This window comes from Eucyclogobius newberryi, unplaced genomic scaffold (genome assembly GCF_026437365.1).
Source record: "Eucyclogobius newberryi isolate DKJ021-1_F unplaced genomic scaffold, fEucNew1.0.hap1 SCAF_7, whole genome shotgun sequence".
In the NCBI taxonomy this organism is placed as follows: domain Eukaryota; kingdom Metazoa; phylum Chordata; class Actinopteri; order Gobiiformes; family Gobiidae; genus Eucyclogobius; species Eucyclogobius newberryi.
In genome coordinates this window covers 37,558,146-37,570,784 of record NW_027316389.1, presented here as the reverse complement: position 1 = coordinate 37,570,784, position 12,639 = coordinate 37,558,146, and the positions used below count along the sequence as shown (strand labels likewise).

The 12,639-nt window shown below is 46.7% G+C and overlaps 1 long non-coding RNA gene and 1 other non-coding gene across 2 annotated transcripts in view; both read right to left on the bottom strand.

Annotated features, from left to right (window-relative positions):
* LOC140349469 (uncharacterized) overlaps positions 1–12,639 on the bottom strand; it is a 254,457-nt gene that overhangs the window by 44,958 nt on the left and 196,860 nt on the right. The window lies entirely within an intron of this gene.
* Positions 7,017–7,176, bottom strand: LOC140349664 (U1 spliceosomal RNA). Its single transcript, XR_011924586.1, has one exon. It is a non-coding gene; the product is annotated as a U1 spliceosomal RNA (small nuclear RNA).

Genomic DNA, 12,639 nt, shown 5'->3' with positions numbered 1-12,639 from the left:
ACCCATTCCAGCTGCAGTGCGTACTACACGGTCCTCAGGCGCTTAGTCTCCTCTACCAGGCATTCACATTATGCCAGAATTATACTCCACTATCGTTCTGGACATTTTGGGGGTTTGATCAGTCGGAAGGCTTATTCAACATCTCTCTAGTAGATCAATAAGGGATATCTTACTATGCGCAACTCATAATACTCAATCTATTCCCCTCTATCAATCCGTCTCCTGCATTGCTCATACTCAAGTCACCGTAATTGACCAACTCCTACTCTCGATTCACCGTCCCAAATCCGACGCTCTACGATCGCTTCAATTCCTACTCCTCAATACTACTACCCTCATATCTTTCATTCCTCTCATTCTCAATCTCATTCATCTCAATTAAGTTCCCTCATTCATCGCTCATATTGACTTCTTTGCTACCCGCAGCTCGTCAACTCCTAAATCCATGCAAACATTTCGCTCTCCACTCGGGAGCAAGGAGACTCCACCATAAATCCAGTTCTATCGACTGTCCGTTCAATCCTATCACTCTTGCATCTTATTCTCCATCTGCTTCCGTCGACGACCACAAACGCTAAAACACTATTCAAATGTACCAGAATTAACCCTCGTCTCAGTAACGGACGGACTGCTTTCGATTTCATCCAGCTACTCTTCAAGAGTGCTTGGCTATCCAGCTCCTCTTCCCCCGTGCCACTCGTAACATTATTTTCAGCCAGACTTACGTCAAGATCCAGATCAACTTCCTTCATTTAAATCATTTTGGGGGTTCTGAATCGGCTGGGCTGATTACCCGAGACAGAGCCCCCATCCTGAGTCTCTACCCAGCCATCTCATCGATCTCTCTCTCTCATCTCATCGATCTCTCGCTCTCGCTCTATCGCTCTCTCTCTCTCTCGATATCTCTCTCTCTCTCTCTCGATATCTCTCTCTCTCTCGCTCTCTCGATATCTCTCTCTCGATATCTCTCTCTCGCTCTCTCGATATCTTTCTCTCATCTCATCGAGCTCTCTCTCATCTCATCGAGCTCTCATCGATCTCTCATCGACCCATCATGACTTATCAATAAACATTCTTTCGTATTTCATTGTTGTGGCGTGGTCCTTGCTAGTGAAGTGTAGTTGGAGATGTAATCGCTAACTTAGATTCGGGAGCAGGACCACGCCTCAACCTCTTACCTCCCCAGCAACCACACCTCCGCTCTTTAACCATGCCTCTTATTACCCAGAAGGTCTATATATGCAAAGGCCAATCCCAGCATCTCTTGTCGTCTCTGCTCTCTCGACCCCACCCTCCCACCCCATGTCTCTATCATCGTCACCTTAACACATAACCATCCATGGAGGGGGGGTTCTGAAACGGCTGGGCTGATTACCCGAGACAGAGCCCCCATCCTGAGTCTCTACCCAGCCATCTCATCGATCTCTCTCTCTCATCTCATCGATCTCTCGCTCTCGCTCTATCGCACTCTCTCTCTCGATATCGCTCTATCGCTCTCTCTCTCTCTCGATATCTCTCTCTCTCTCGCTCTCTCGATATCTCTCTCTCTCGATATCTCTCTCTCTCGCTCTCTCAATATCTCTCTCTCATCTCATCGAGCTCTTTCTCATCTCATCGAGCTCTCATCGATCTCTCATCGACCCATCATGACTTATCAATAAACATTCTTTCGTATTTCATTGTTGTGGCGTGGTCCTTGCTAGTGAATCCCGTTCGTATCTTATAAGACTAGCCAGCTCTGCTGTATTATTTTGAAGGGACCGCAGGTTTCCCATGACGACCTTCGGTACCGCGGAAGCAGCTCTGAAGCAGCTCTTCTTCTCCCGTAGTTTGGCACCAGTGCGCCTGCCCCTCCGTGTCTTTCTCAAAATCTCTCCCGGGATGGTGTGCTTACTCCCGTGAAAAAGAGACACAGCTCCGGCGCCGCGCAGCGCGAGCGAGGCTCCATTGAATAGACACGCCGGGGGAGGGGGAGGGGGGGCGCGGGTCCCACACACATGGCCGCGACTAGAAGAAAAAACACAATAATCCAGCCGAATAAGTCCAAATCAACGCGTGTCCAGCGCGTGTCGGTTTGTACACATCCGGCAAGTGGATGTATGTAAAATATTTACAAAAAATAAAATGAAAAGGAAATAGAAAGTTAGGAAAAGTTCGGAAAAAGAGGAGGACGTTGTAACGCAGCAGCCAGCTTTCACCGGCGCCGGAAGTATAAAAAAAGAAAAGAAAAAAAAAAGTACCATCGGATCAGAAGCGGAGCTTCTATTCCAGGTATTTTCTTCCGTCACAAAGAAGGGGGGAGCTGAGAGCATTGAATTCATATCTCAGGAGATACAAGTTTCGAATGCTCACGCACTCAGCTCTGATTCGCTTGATCCGTCTGGGCAACTGGTTCACGTCAATCGATCTGAAAGATGCGTATTTTCATATCCCAATATAGCCGCCTCACAGAAAATATTTAAAGTTTCTGTTCCAAGGTACGAGCATACGGTGCTCCCTTTCAGCCTCTCTTTGAGTCCGAGAGTGTTTGTCAAATGCGGCGAGGTGGCGCTGGCCCCCGCTCAGAGAGCACTGGCCACTTATCTGGATGATTGGCTCCTGCTGGCACGGTCACAGCAGGAGGCTGTCGCTCACACACAGATTGTACTCACCTGCGGGACTTAGGATTTGTGGTGAGTGTCTTACAGCCCAGTCAAAGCATCGCTTTTCTGGGTCTGACCCTGGACTCTGTCAGTTACATGGCCCGCCTCTCTCCGGAGAGAGTGTGCACGTTCACAGGCACTTTGAACTGTTTCACTCCGGGAAACAGATGCCTGCCTCTCAGGCTGGGGCGGTGTGTTCGAGGGCAGACCCGTGAACGGCGTTTGGAGCCCTTGCCTTCGTCACGCACATATAAACTACCTGGAGCTTATGGCAGTGGTTCTTTCAGTGAAACGTTTTCTCCCGTTCCTCAAGGGGCACCATGTGCTGGTGAGACAATACATCCACGGTGGCTCACATAAATCGGCAAGGGGGACTACGCTCCCATCGCCTGCTTGCACTCTCTCGCAAACTTCTGTTATGGAGCAGTGTGCATCTTCTTTCTTTGAGAGCGACACATGTACCTGGCGTACAGAATGTGGGTGCAGATCTGCTCTCCTGGGGAAATCCCTTGTACGGGAAGTGGCACCTGAACCCTTGTGTAGTGGACCAGATTTGGATTAGGTTTGGTCACGCAGCAGTGGATCTGTTTGCATCGGCAGAGAACTCTCGCTGTCCTTTGTTCTTCTCCCTGCACGATCAGCATGCACCACTGGGAGTAGACGCACTCTCCCACGAGTGGCCCGGGTACCGCTCTATGCTTTTCCCCCACTCGCGTTGATTCCCCCCACCCTTCACATCGTGAGGGAACATTGCCTGTCTCTAATACTGATCGCCCCGCACTGGCCATCCATGCCGTGGCTGGCGGAGGTGAAACCGTTACTGCAGGGGCGCACTTGGGCCCTTCCCCTGTGTAGGGACCTCCTGACACAAGCGAAAGGGCAGATATTTCATCCTCACCCCGAGCAACTCGCGCTAAAGGCTTAGCCCCTGAGTGGCTGAACCTGACCGCAGCTGGAGTGGATGAGGAGGCTGGAGTGGATCCTGGCAAAACTGCTTGGTGGGCAAACCTGGAAGCCCGCGGCTTGAAGGGAAGTGGAACATAGGGTGAAACCTTGCAACGCGGTACCCGGGGAAAAAAAACTGGAAGCTGGCGACGCAATGCCCGAGGCCAAAATGCCGGAACGTGGCAACGCAGTACCAGGGGATAAGCGCTGGAACCTGGCGATGCAGTGCCAGGGGATAAAACGCTGGAACCTGGCAACGCATAGCCAGAGGATAAAACGCTGGAACCTGGCGTCGCAATGCTAGAGGCTAAAACGGTGGGACCTGGCGACGCAGAGCCAGAGGATAAAAAGCTGGAACCTGTCGACGCAGTGTCAGAGGATGAAATATCTAGCAAACTGGTGATCAAGGAGAGGGGAGAGAAATGAATGAGAGTGAGGGTAAGACGGGGTGGAAAGAAATGAAGGGGGGAGGGACTGGAGAGAGAAAGGAGAGGAGGAGGGGAGAGAAAGAAGGCAGGTTAAGAGTTGTGTTTTTTTGTTTGTTTTTTCAAATATTTTGTATAATTATTTTATACTATATACATGATATTTGTAACTACCGTGGTTTTCTTGGTCTAAAAAAAGGACATTACGCTCCATACTGATGTTTGTGTCCAGTCAGGTTTAATTGTAGATTTGACACCATGACACCGTGAAAACGTGTTCGCCACCATGTGACCATTGGTAGTTAAGTGGTTTTCTGGCAGACGCTTGTCTTTTTCTTTCTCTAGCCAGTCTTGTCTTTTACCGTTCTGTTTCACGGCTTCTCTTCCTCTATCCCTCTCCCAGTCTCTATTTATACTTCCGGGGCTACGCCCGTGGTCACATGATGACTTACACCGGTAAATATCAAATTAAATAAATAAACAAATAAATAACAAACAACTACAATGATGCCTGAACCAACTTGGCGAGAAATAAAATAATAATGAAATAAAAACTCCCGTGAAAATAAAGGTGTTTGAAAATACTGACAAATAGCGTCAGCTACAATATTTATTTAATTTTTTTCTTTCAAGAGATTCCAGCTTCTTTTAGGACAATGATTGGAAGCTGGAGGGGCAAGCAAATAAGTGAATGAATTACTTGAAAGAGGTGATCAAGTCTGGCAACTAGAAGAGAGGCTTCCAAGGCTTACGAGGAGTGATGGGCAGCTCGGTGCGGGAGAAATGAGACAACGTGGAGGAAGGAGACAACGTGGAGGTAAGTACCTGCAGGAGCCACTGCAGCCCGCAAAAGTAGACCTGTCAACTCACGCATTTAGCGTGACACTCACGCATTTATGACCTGCCTCAGGCTCTCACGCACTGATAGTCTTTTCTCACGCTAAAAAATACATTTCAAAATAAATTTAAAATCGGCACATTTTAAAAAAAAAAAGCCCTTCCCAATCGCGTCAAGCACTGTCACTATCGTCAGGAAATCTGAACGCTTCCAACAGGCCACCATAGAGCTAACTGCTGACATGAAACTAGGTTATAACAATCACAAGCAGTGTTTCAGCGCGCGAGTTATCAGCCGTCCCCGACAGCGGGACAGCAAGTTTAATGGTGCGGGCAGGTATAAGTAATTATTTAAAACGGAGTGGACTGGACCCTTGTATCTTCACAGAGAAAGCAGATAAACATAGTTTTTTTGGGGTGGTGAATCTCACTCATAATTTTGTAAAACCTCACGGATAGCCTCCTTGATAAGTTGACAGCTCTGCAAAAGTGGGCGGGGCAGAGGGCACTTCCGAGTGGAACGATAGTGAACAGCGAAATGTGCTAGCCAAAGAGAAGTTTAAACAACGTGATTTATTGACGGCGCCGTGAAACCGAATGCCCTTCTTCTTGAGACCTGCCGCCGTCCACCTGGACGGTCAATGTAGAGAAGAATGACGAGCGCGTGCGGAGGGCGCTTAAGGAGCGAGGCCGCGGGATGAGCGCTGGGAAAACCGGAGCGCAGGGCGATCTCAATACCGGACTAGCAGAGGTGATTCGAGGCGGGACGCCGGTCTGCTGACGGGAGCCTGGCCGTAAGCGAGAGCTGCGCTTGTGAGAACAGCTGAATGATGGGACCGGTTCAGTGAGTTTCCAGTGGAGGATGGCCCTGTATGGCTCTCCTGTGCTGGGAAAGGTGAGGCCTGGGTCGGGCCGATGCATCGGAGGGAACGAGGTCGAGCTGATCCATAGAAAGGTAAGGAAAGAGTGTGTATTCGAGCAAGGGCTTCCGCCGCTATGGAGCATGTGCACGAAAATCATGAATACAGGTGGATGCGGTCTGAATGCTTAAAGTGTAGCCGCAGGAAGGGGTGTGGTCCTGCTCCCGAACTTAAGATAACAAACGTATCTTAATTTATGACGGATACTGATAGATGAAAGAAGTCTTGTTTCCATTGACCATCAAATTGCACGTGGTCCCAGAGTTTTTGTGTATTTTTTTTAGTACCCCGCTACAGTATGCGCTGCCGCGGCCCTCAGATGAGCAGATGAGCAGCGCCTTGTGAATGTTTCTGTTTAAATTCTACTTTGCGGGCCTCCATCTCACCGATTAGTGTTTCCACCTCCATCTTGGGGAGTTTCCTCCTCTTCCTCATTTTCTTGTCTGTCTGTAACGCCACGTCTCAGCCTTATGAATATGCTAAATATGTTACTTTGGTGATTTCCATATCCATATATGTTATATTAGGGTGGGCTCAGGGCGGGTTCATGATGGAAACATATGAGAAATTGGTGTAGTGCAGAAGTAAGGTGGGTTGGGATTTAGGAAAAAAGAAGTGCGTGCAGGTGTGCTGCGCAGGTTGTTATGAATATTATCTTTTGCGCTATAATTTTTACGTTGCGGTTTGCACGCGTTAAAGTACAATTTAAGGCACTCTTAATAATAATTATAAATAAGGCCTCTGGTTGTTAAAAACCTGGCTGAAAACATGTTTTGTGTGCTTTACACACCCTGCTGTTGAATTATGAGAACCATAATCTTACGCTAAACGGTCCACACCTATACGGCTCTATTTACCATTCACAGGATGTGTCAATTTCCTACATGAAGAGGAGAGGGCGGGCAGGATCACCTTTCCTCACATGGGTGAGACAATACAATACATACAATGAATCTGTCCTGAAACACCTCAGGGGGAGAAGGATCATGGTATAGAGGTATCGTAGCACAACGTTCTCAATACCTAACAGTATTAAGCCACATTAAATGAGCTCTGTCTGGACCCAAAGCCAGCCAAATCTAAAATATATCTGACTTTCAAATCACTTTTAATCACAAGGCTGAGCTCAACAATTCACAGTAAGACATTTTGTAATTTCACGTGAGTGGCGCAGACACAGAAATCAGAAATAAGAAAGCAGAAAAGGTTTATTGCCATTGTCAATGAACAGAATTCACAAACAAAATGAGGGGAGAGCGCGAACGCAGTCCTCCACTACCAGAAATTATGCAGTTGATATTCCCACATTTGGTGAATTCACGGAGGCGTCCTGTTTGTGCAATGGACGAGCCTCGCCCTGGGTGAACCAACATCCTGATCAAGGTGTCGCCCCTGCCACGTAACTAACCCTAATCCTAACCCGCATGGCTAAAGCTAGAGTAAACATGGAAACCAATCCGTGAAAAGCCTTTAGACTCTGTCCCAGACAAAGCAGTAGAATAGAGGAATAGCTATATGTATACCCAGACACAGGGAGAACACACAATCTCCAACTGTGTCTAAATACTTCCATCAGATCAGCGTCACTCACAGGTACATTTTCACAGGCAAAGCTAAATGTTTCCATTGTAAAGGTTGTTCATGTTTGTGTAGTATTTGAACACCCTGTAATTTTGCAAGTTCTCCCACTTGAAAATTATGGAGGAGTCTGAAATTAAGATAAGATAAGATAAGATAGCCTTTATTTGTCCACACAATGAGGAAATTTTGTGTTGCAATGCAAGTAGATACAGAAGTAGGAGAAAAGATAACTTATAGGAAGCTTTAAAAAAAACACTCTTAATAGAAAAAACGCATGTTCACATTTGAGAGATCTGGCAATTTTCCCCCATTGGAATAACATGGGAGGTTTCTGTCATCGCTACGGAAAAGCCGTAACAAATATGACATGGGTCTCATTGACTTTTTTGATTGGGATGCCAAAAATGAGTTTTGTGCCAAATTTCGTAAAATTTTGCAAAACTAAACATTTTACCCTCGATATACAATTGAATTTCACTCTGTAGGGGACACTGTCCCGCCAAATTAATTAATTTAACTTCAAGTAGGTTTAGGGCAAAGAGTTTAACAACTGATTCTAATTTGACGCAATTCGGACTTTATCTGCGCAAACGGCGGCAAATTTAAAATTTGGGACATTTCTAAAATTCTAGCTACAGTTTTCGGCTTTGCTACACAGAGACCATGACATCAATTGAATCACTTTTGATGTCCCACCCCTCAGCACCATTTTAAGCAAATTTCAGCATTTTAGGGCCAACGCCCAGGGAGGAGTTTGTAAAAGTACGACATTTGGAAAAACTCCCAAGACATGCTTAGCAAAATTTGATCCAATATGGCCAACATTTGGTTGGGCGGAAGGCGTTGCCATAATAATATTTTTTACTTCTCTTGTCACCATCTATCTCTGCACCAAATTTCATGATTCTACAATCAGATTTTTTTTTGGCCATTTGGGGGCGCTGACGCGCCAATTTTTTTAAATGATAGAAAAGGATGTAGAGAGGCACAATTTTTAGAGGTGTGCAAATTTTTGTGACTTTACGTCAATGGGTGAAAAATAGGGGGGTTGGTCTTGGGATAGAAGAATTAAAGCCGCAAGCGGCACCCAACGGCCTTCGCGGGCCCCGTCGGCCTTCACGGGCCCCGCCGGCCTTCGTGGCCTTCGGACTCTGCTCTCTGCATTTTACAGAGATGGCGCTAACTTGCCCTCATTGTGTGTGTTATCTAAGAACTAAGGCAGTGACACATTGTACATGGCCAATGTTGTGCTTAACCAGTGCAAATGAACACAATTGTCGGTCAAATTTGCGGCTCCGCCATACAGAGACCGTGACACTTGGAATAAAAAAATGTATAACTTTTGATGCCCCGCTTTCCCCCAAATATGAGCTTGATTGGGAAATCGCCCTAGGAGAAGTTCATTAAAGTGTGGAGCATAACTGGGAAAATTTCAAGGATTTAGCGTTTTTCCCATTTGTGACAGTATATTGGCGGCTCCGCCGCACAGAGACCGTAGCACTTGGAATAAAAATTTGAATAACTTTTGATGCCCCGCTTGTGTAGATGATTTTCCCCAAATATGAGCTTGATTGGGAAATCGCCCATGGAGGAGTTCGTTAAAGTTTCAAGCGTAAAAATGTGTTAATTTTAGAGATTTTGCGGTTTTCCCATAGGGATAACATGGGGTGTTTCTGTCATCGCTACTGCTACGCTGTACAAAATATGACTTTGGCTCCCGTACTTTTATGATCGGGATGGCAAATGAGAATTGTGTGCAAAATGTCATGTCATTTAGAAAAACTCTGAAGACCAAATAGTCAACATTCTGGGAAAAGTTTGCGACTCCGCCGCACAGAGACCGTAAAATCCCAAAAATTTGAATAACATTAAATGCCCCACTTGTCTAGAGGACGTACACCGATTTTGAGGAAGAATTTGTTTAAGTGTGAAGCGTAAATGTGAACATTTCAGAGATTTTGCCCAGAGGTTTTTCCCATTTGTGACAGCATATTTAAGTCTCTGCCGCACAGAGACCGTAACACTTGGAATAAAAATTTGAATAACTTTTGATAGCCTGATCATATTTGGGGAAAATCCTCTACACAGGCGGGGCATCAGCTGATCCAAAAAGGTGTAGCACATGCAACATATGATTGTATATGTATTCCTTGTTGTTATGGGTCCACTGTTAATGTCATGTAGTTGTTTTTTACTTCAGCTCAGCTGATTGTTTTCAGCTGATGCGGGGGCGGGGCTGGAGGTACTTAGGCGCAGGTGCGTGCACACTTGCGGGCTCCTCAATCCACCTCTCGTCTCCTCTCCTCGTGGAGGACACACGCTCTTTTTTGGACACGGCCAGGCTGCTGCGAGTCGGACGACTAGTGCGGACACCAGGCCAAACGTATAAAGGATTATGACCCGGGGTTTGGAGTGGTGCTTCTTTGCCTAGCTCATTGGACAAACTGGACCCAGCGCCGCAGACCGGTGAGAGCGTTTTTGTTGTTTGCTCTGCTCGGACACGCGCACCGCTGCACGCTCCGCGGCGCGTGGCATTCGGCCTTTTACCTTTTTTGTGGGATCTAATAAACTGTTTTTTGTTTGGAATACCTAACGGAGTGGATATAATTTTTGACCTTTTGACTTCAGGAACTTTGGGGCAAATTATGGACGCTGGGAGCACCTGCGCCAAGGGCACAGACTAAAGACTTGTTGGAATAATATTTTGTTATAATTTGAAGTGTCCCAATATAATTTGTTATGTAAAGCTGTGTCTCTTTAATTTTCTGTTTTTAAAAGCACATCGCAGCGGCAAAGTAAATTTAAATCATCTTAACCCGATATATTTAATTTTGATTAGTAATTTTCCTTAGGGAGTGTTACATATGGTGGCTAGTATGGGGATGATTTAATTTACTATTGTTTGATGTGCATCTGTTTGGGTTTTTTGGTAACATGGAAACAGCCAGTGTAATGAGTGAGCCGGTCCCTCAGAATGGAGGTGTATTAGCGCCCGTTGAGGTTGAGCTAAATTTTACAGCTGGTCCTTTTGTTACTAGACGTAACCCAAAAGAGGGTCTTTGTATTTAGAAGAAGCCCAAGACTCAGGCGATGAAACAGTTTACCAGGATGAGGCAAATCCTGCTCCGGGGGTAAACGTTAATCCAGAGGTTGAGGAAGAGGAGCCCCACGTTGATGTAGTTGACACACAGGAACAGGGGGAACAGGACACTGGGGGCCCAGACGAGCCAGTTACTCAAGGTCTTTTTAATAAATTGACAAACTCTGTTGATGCAGTGCAGGAGCGGCTGGGGAAACTTGAACAACAGTTTAGAGATTCCGTGAGCAGTTCGCTTAACAGAGAAGAGAGTTTTAGACAGTCTGTTGATGCCTGTTTGGCCAAGCTAGAGCAGAAGATTGTGTCAGAGCTAGCAAAGCTGGAAAGGGGAGTAGTAAATTGTCTTTTGCGATGGGATGACCAGTGGAAAAAGTAGATTAGCAAGCTGAGGCCTACTAGTACTCCTATAAGTAGTCGGACGGTGGCAGTGCCTACTGATGCTAGTCCTGTAGGGCGTGAGTCTCCTACCTACAGTCTGGCTGGTGCATCTCCCTACTACTCCACTCCTCCTGTGCGCCTTGAATTCCCTAAATTTGGTTCCAGCAGTGAGACTGCAGACATCCTAAATTTTATTGAACAGTGCGAGAACTTTTTAGAGATACGACCCCTCTTCAATCATGAACTCATAGGAACACTCTCCTCAGTGTTAAAGGGTCCTGCTCTGAGCTGGTGGAAGGCTGCCAAGTCCCAGGTCCGGGCCTGGATGTCGTTTAAAAATTCTTTCATGGCTTATGTTGATGCAGGAGGAGGAGATGGTCCGAAGCATTCTGAATAACATCAACCCCAAGTTTGCGGGTTGTCTCCGTGGGACTGTTACAAATGTGGCGGAGCTAGTGAAGGTCGGAACAATGGTCGAAAAAGATTTCACGGGAGCCAAGGAATATTGGCAGAAGGTTCATGCCAGCGGGGAGAAATGTGAGCGCAGACCGCCCGAAAAAAAACTTGCTTACAAGTCAACGGCTGGAATCTCCATTGTTCAACAGCAGGGGAATGGAAACTCTAAACCTGATCTTCTGGTACCCATGGCTGTCCGGGGGCTCCAGGGTACTACTGTAGTGGATACTGGAAGTACATTCACTCTCATACGGGAAAGCCTTTGGAGACAAAGAGACTTTATTTCCCACCGAGGAACAAAGATTTATCATGGCTGATGGAACAGCGCATTCTGCTTTGGGGAAGCACGAGATCTCAATGGACTGGCATGGTCAGAGATGGAATGTAGAAGCTTATGTCATGGAAGATCGGCATCTGGCATTTCCTGTCATCATCGGGCTGGACTTTCTCTCCGAAGCCGGGGTCATTTTGAACTTGTCGACGGAATTACGGCCTGAAAACAGGAGCACGCTACAATTTCTACCCGTTCCTTCTTTCTTCCGCTCGGACAAGGCCGTGGGAAAAGGTCCAGTCGCCAGTGACCTTATATTTTGCTGTACAATCAGGATCCTCGCTACCCTGTTGGGCGGAGGCATCTTCCTTGGATGTTCCCTCCACTAAACCTACTCCCTGCTTTGCAGTCACAACCAGCAGTGGTGTGGACCTTCCGGCAACTATTGCTGAGATTGAGCAGGCGCAGAGGAACGATCAGGAAATCTTGGAGCTTCAAAGGGACGGATCAAAGACTGCCCGAGGATCTAAACGGATTAGCTTTGTCGGCCATTAGGGGGTGCTGTACCGCAAAGTGTCTGGACAAGGTAATGGTGAAAAACATAACTTGTCGTACCGCAGTCTCTAGTTCCGGAGTTCTTACGTTATTTTCATGAGAATCCAGTAGGGGGCCACTTTGGGCAACTCAAAACTCTCTTGCGGATTCTAGAAGTGGCGTGGTGGCCCAATGTTTGCAAGGATGTTTGGGAACAGACTAAGAACTGTAAGGTCTGCCAACAATTATAAGGGCAACAATGCCAAGCCCTCTGGATTCAGGAAGGCTACGGAAATTCTAGGCCCGGGTGAAAGGGTAGGTTTGGACTTGATGGGACTGTTTCTTAGTAGCCATAAAGGTACATGGGAAACCTCCAAGACCCAATCAGCAACCGACCTACGACCTGATGGAACGGCACTTCTTGTTTTTCCGAGCACCGTGTAGTCTCTATTTTCTAGATATTTTGTTCCAGCTTTCCTTTTTGTTAAAGGAGCATAAATGAGTGGGAGCGGTTTAGCTCACGCTGCACACCGTGGCCATCTTTCAGAAATTC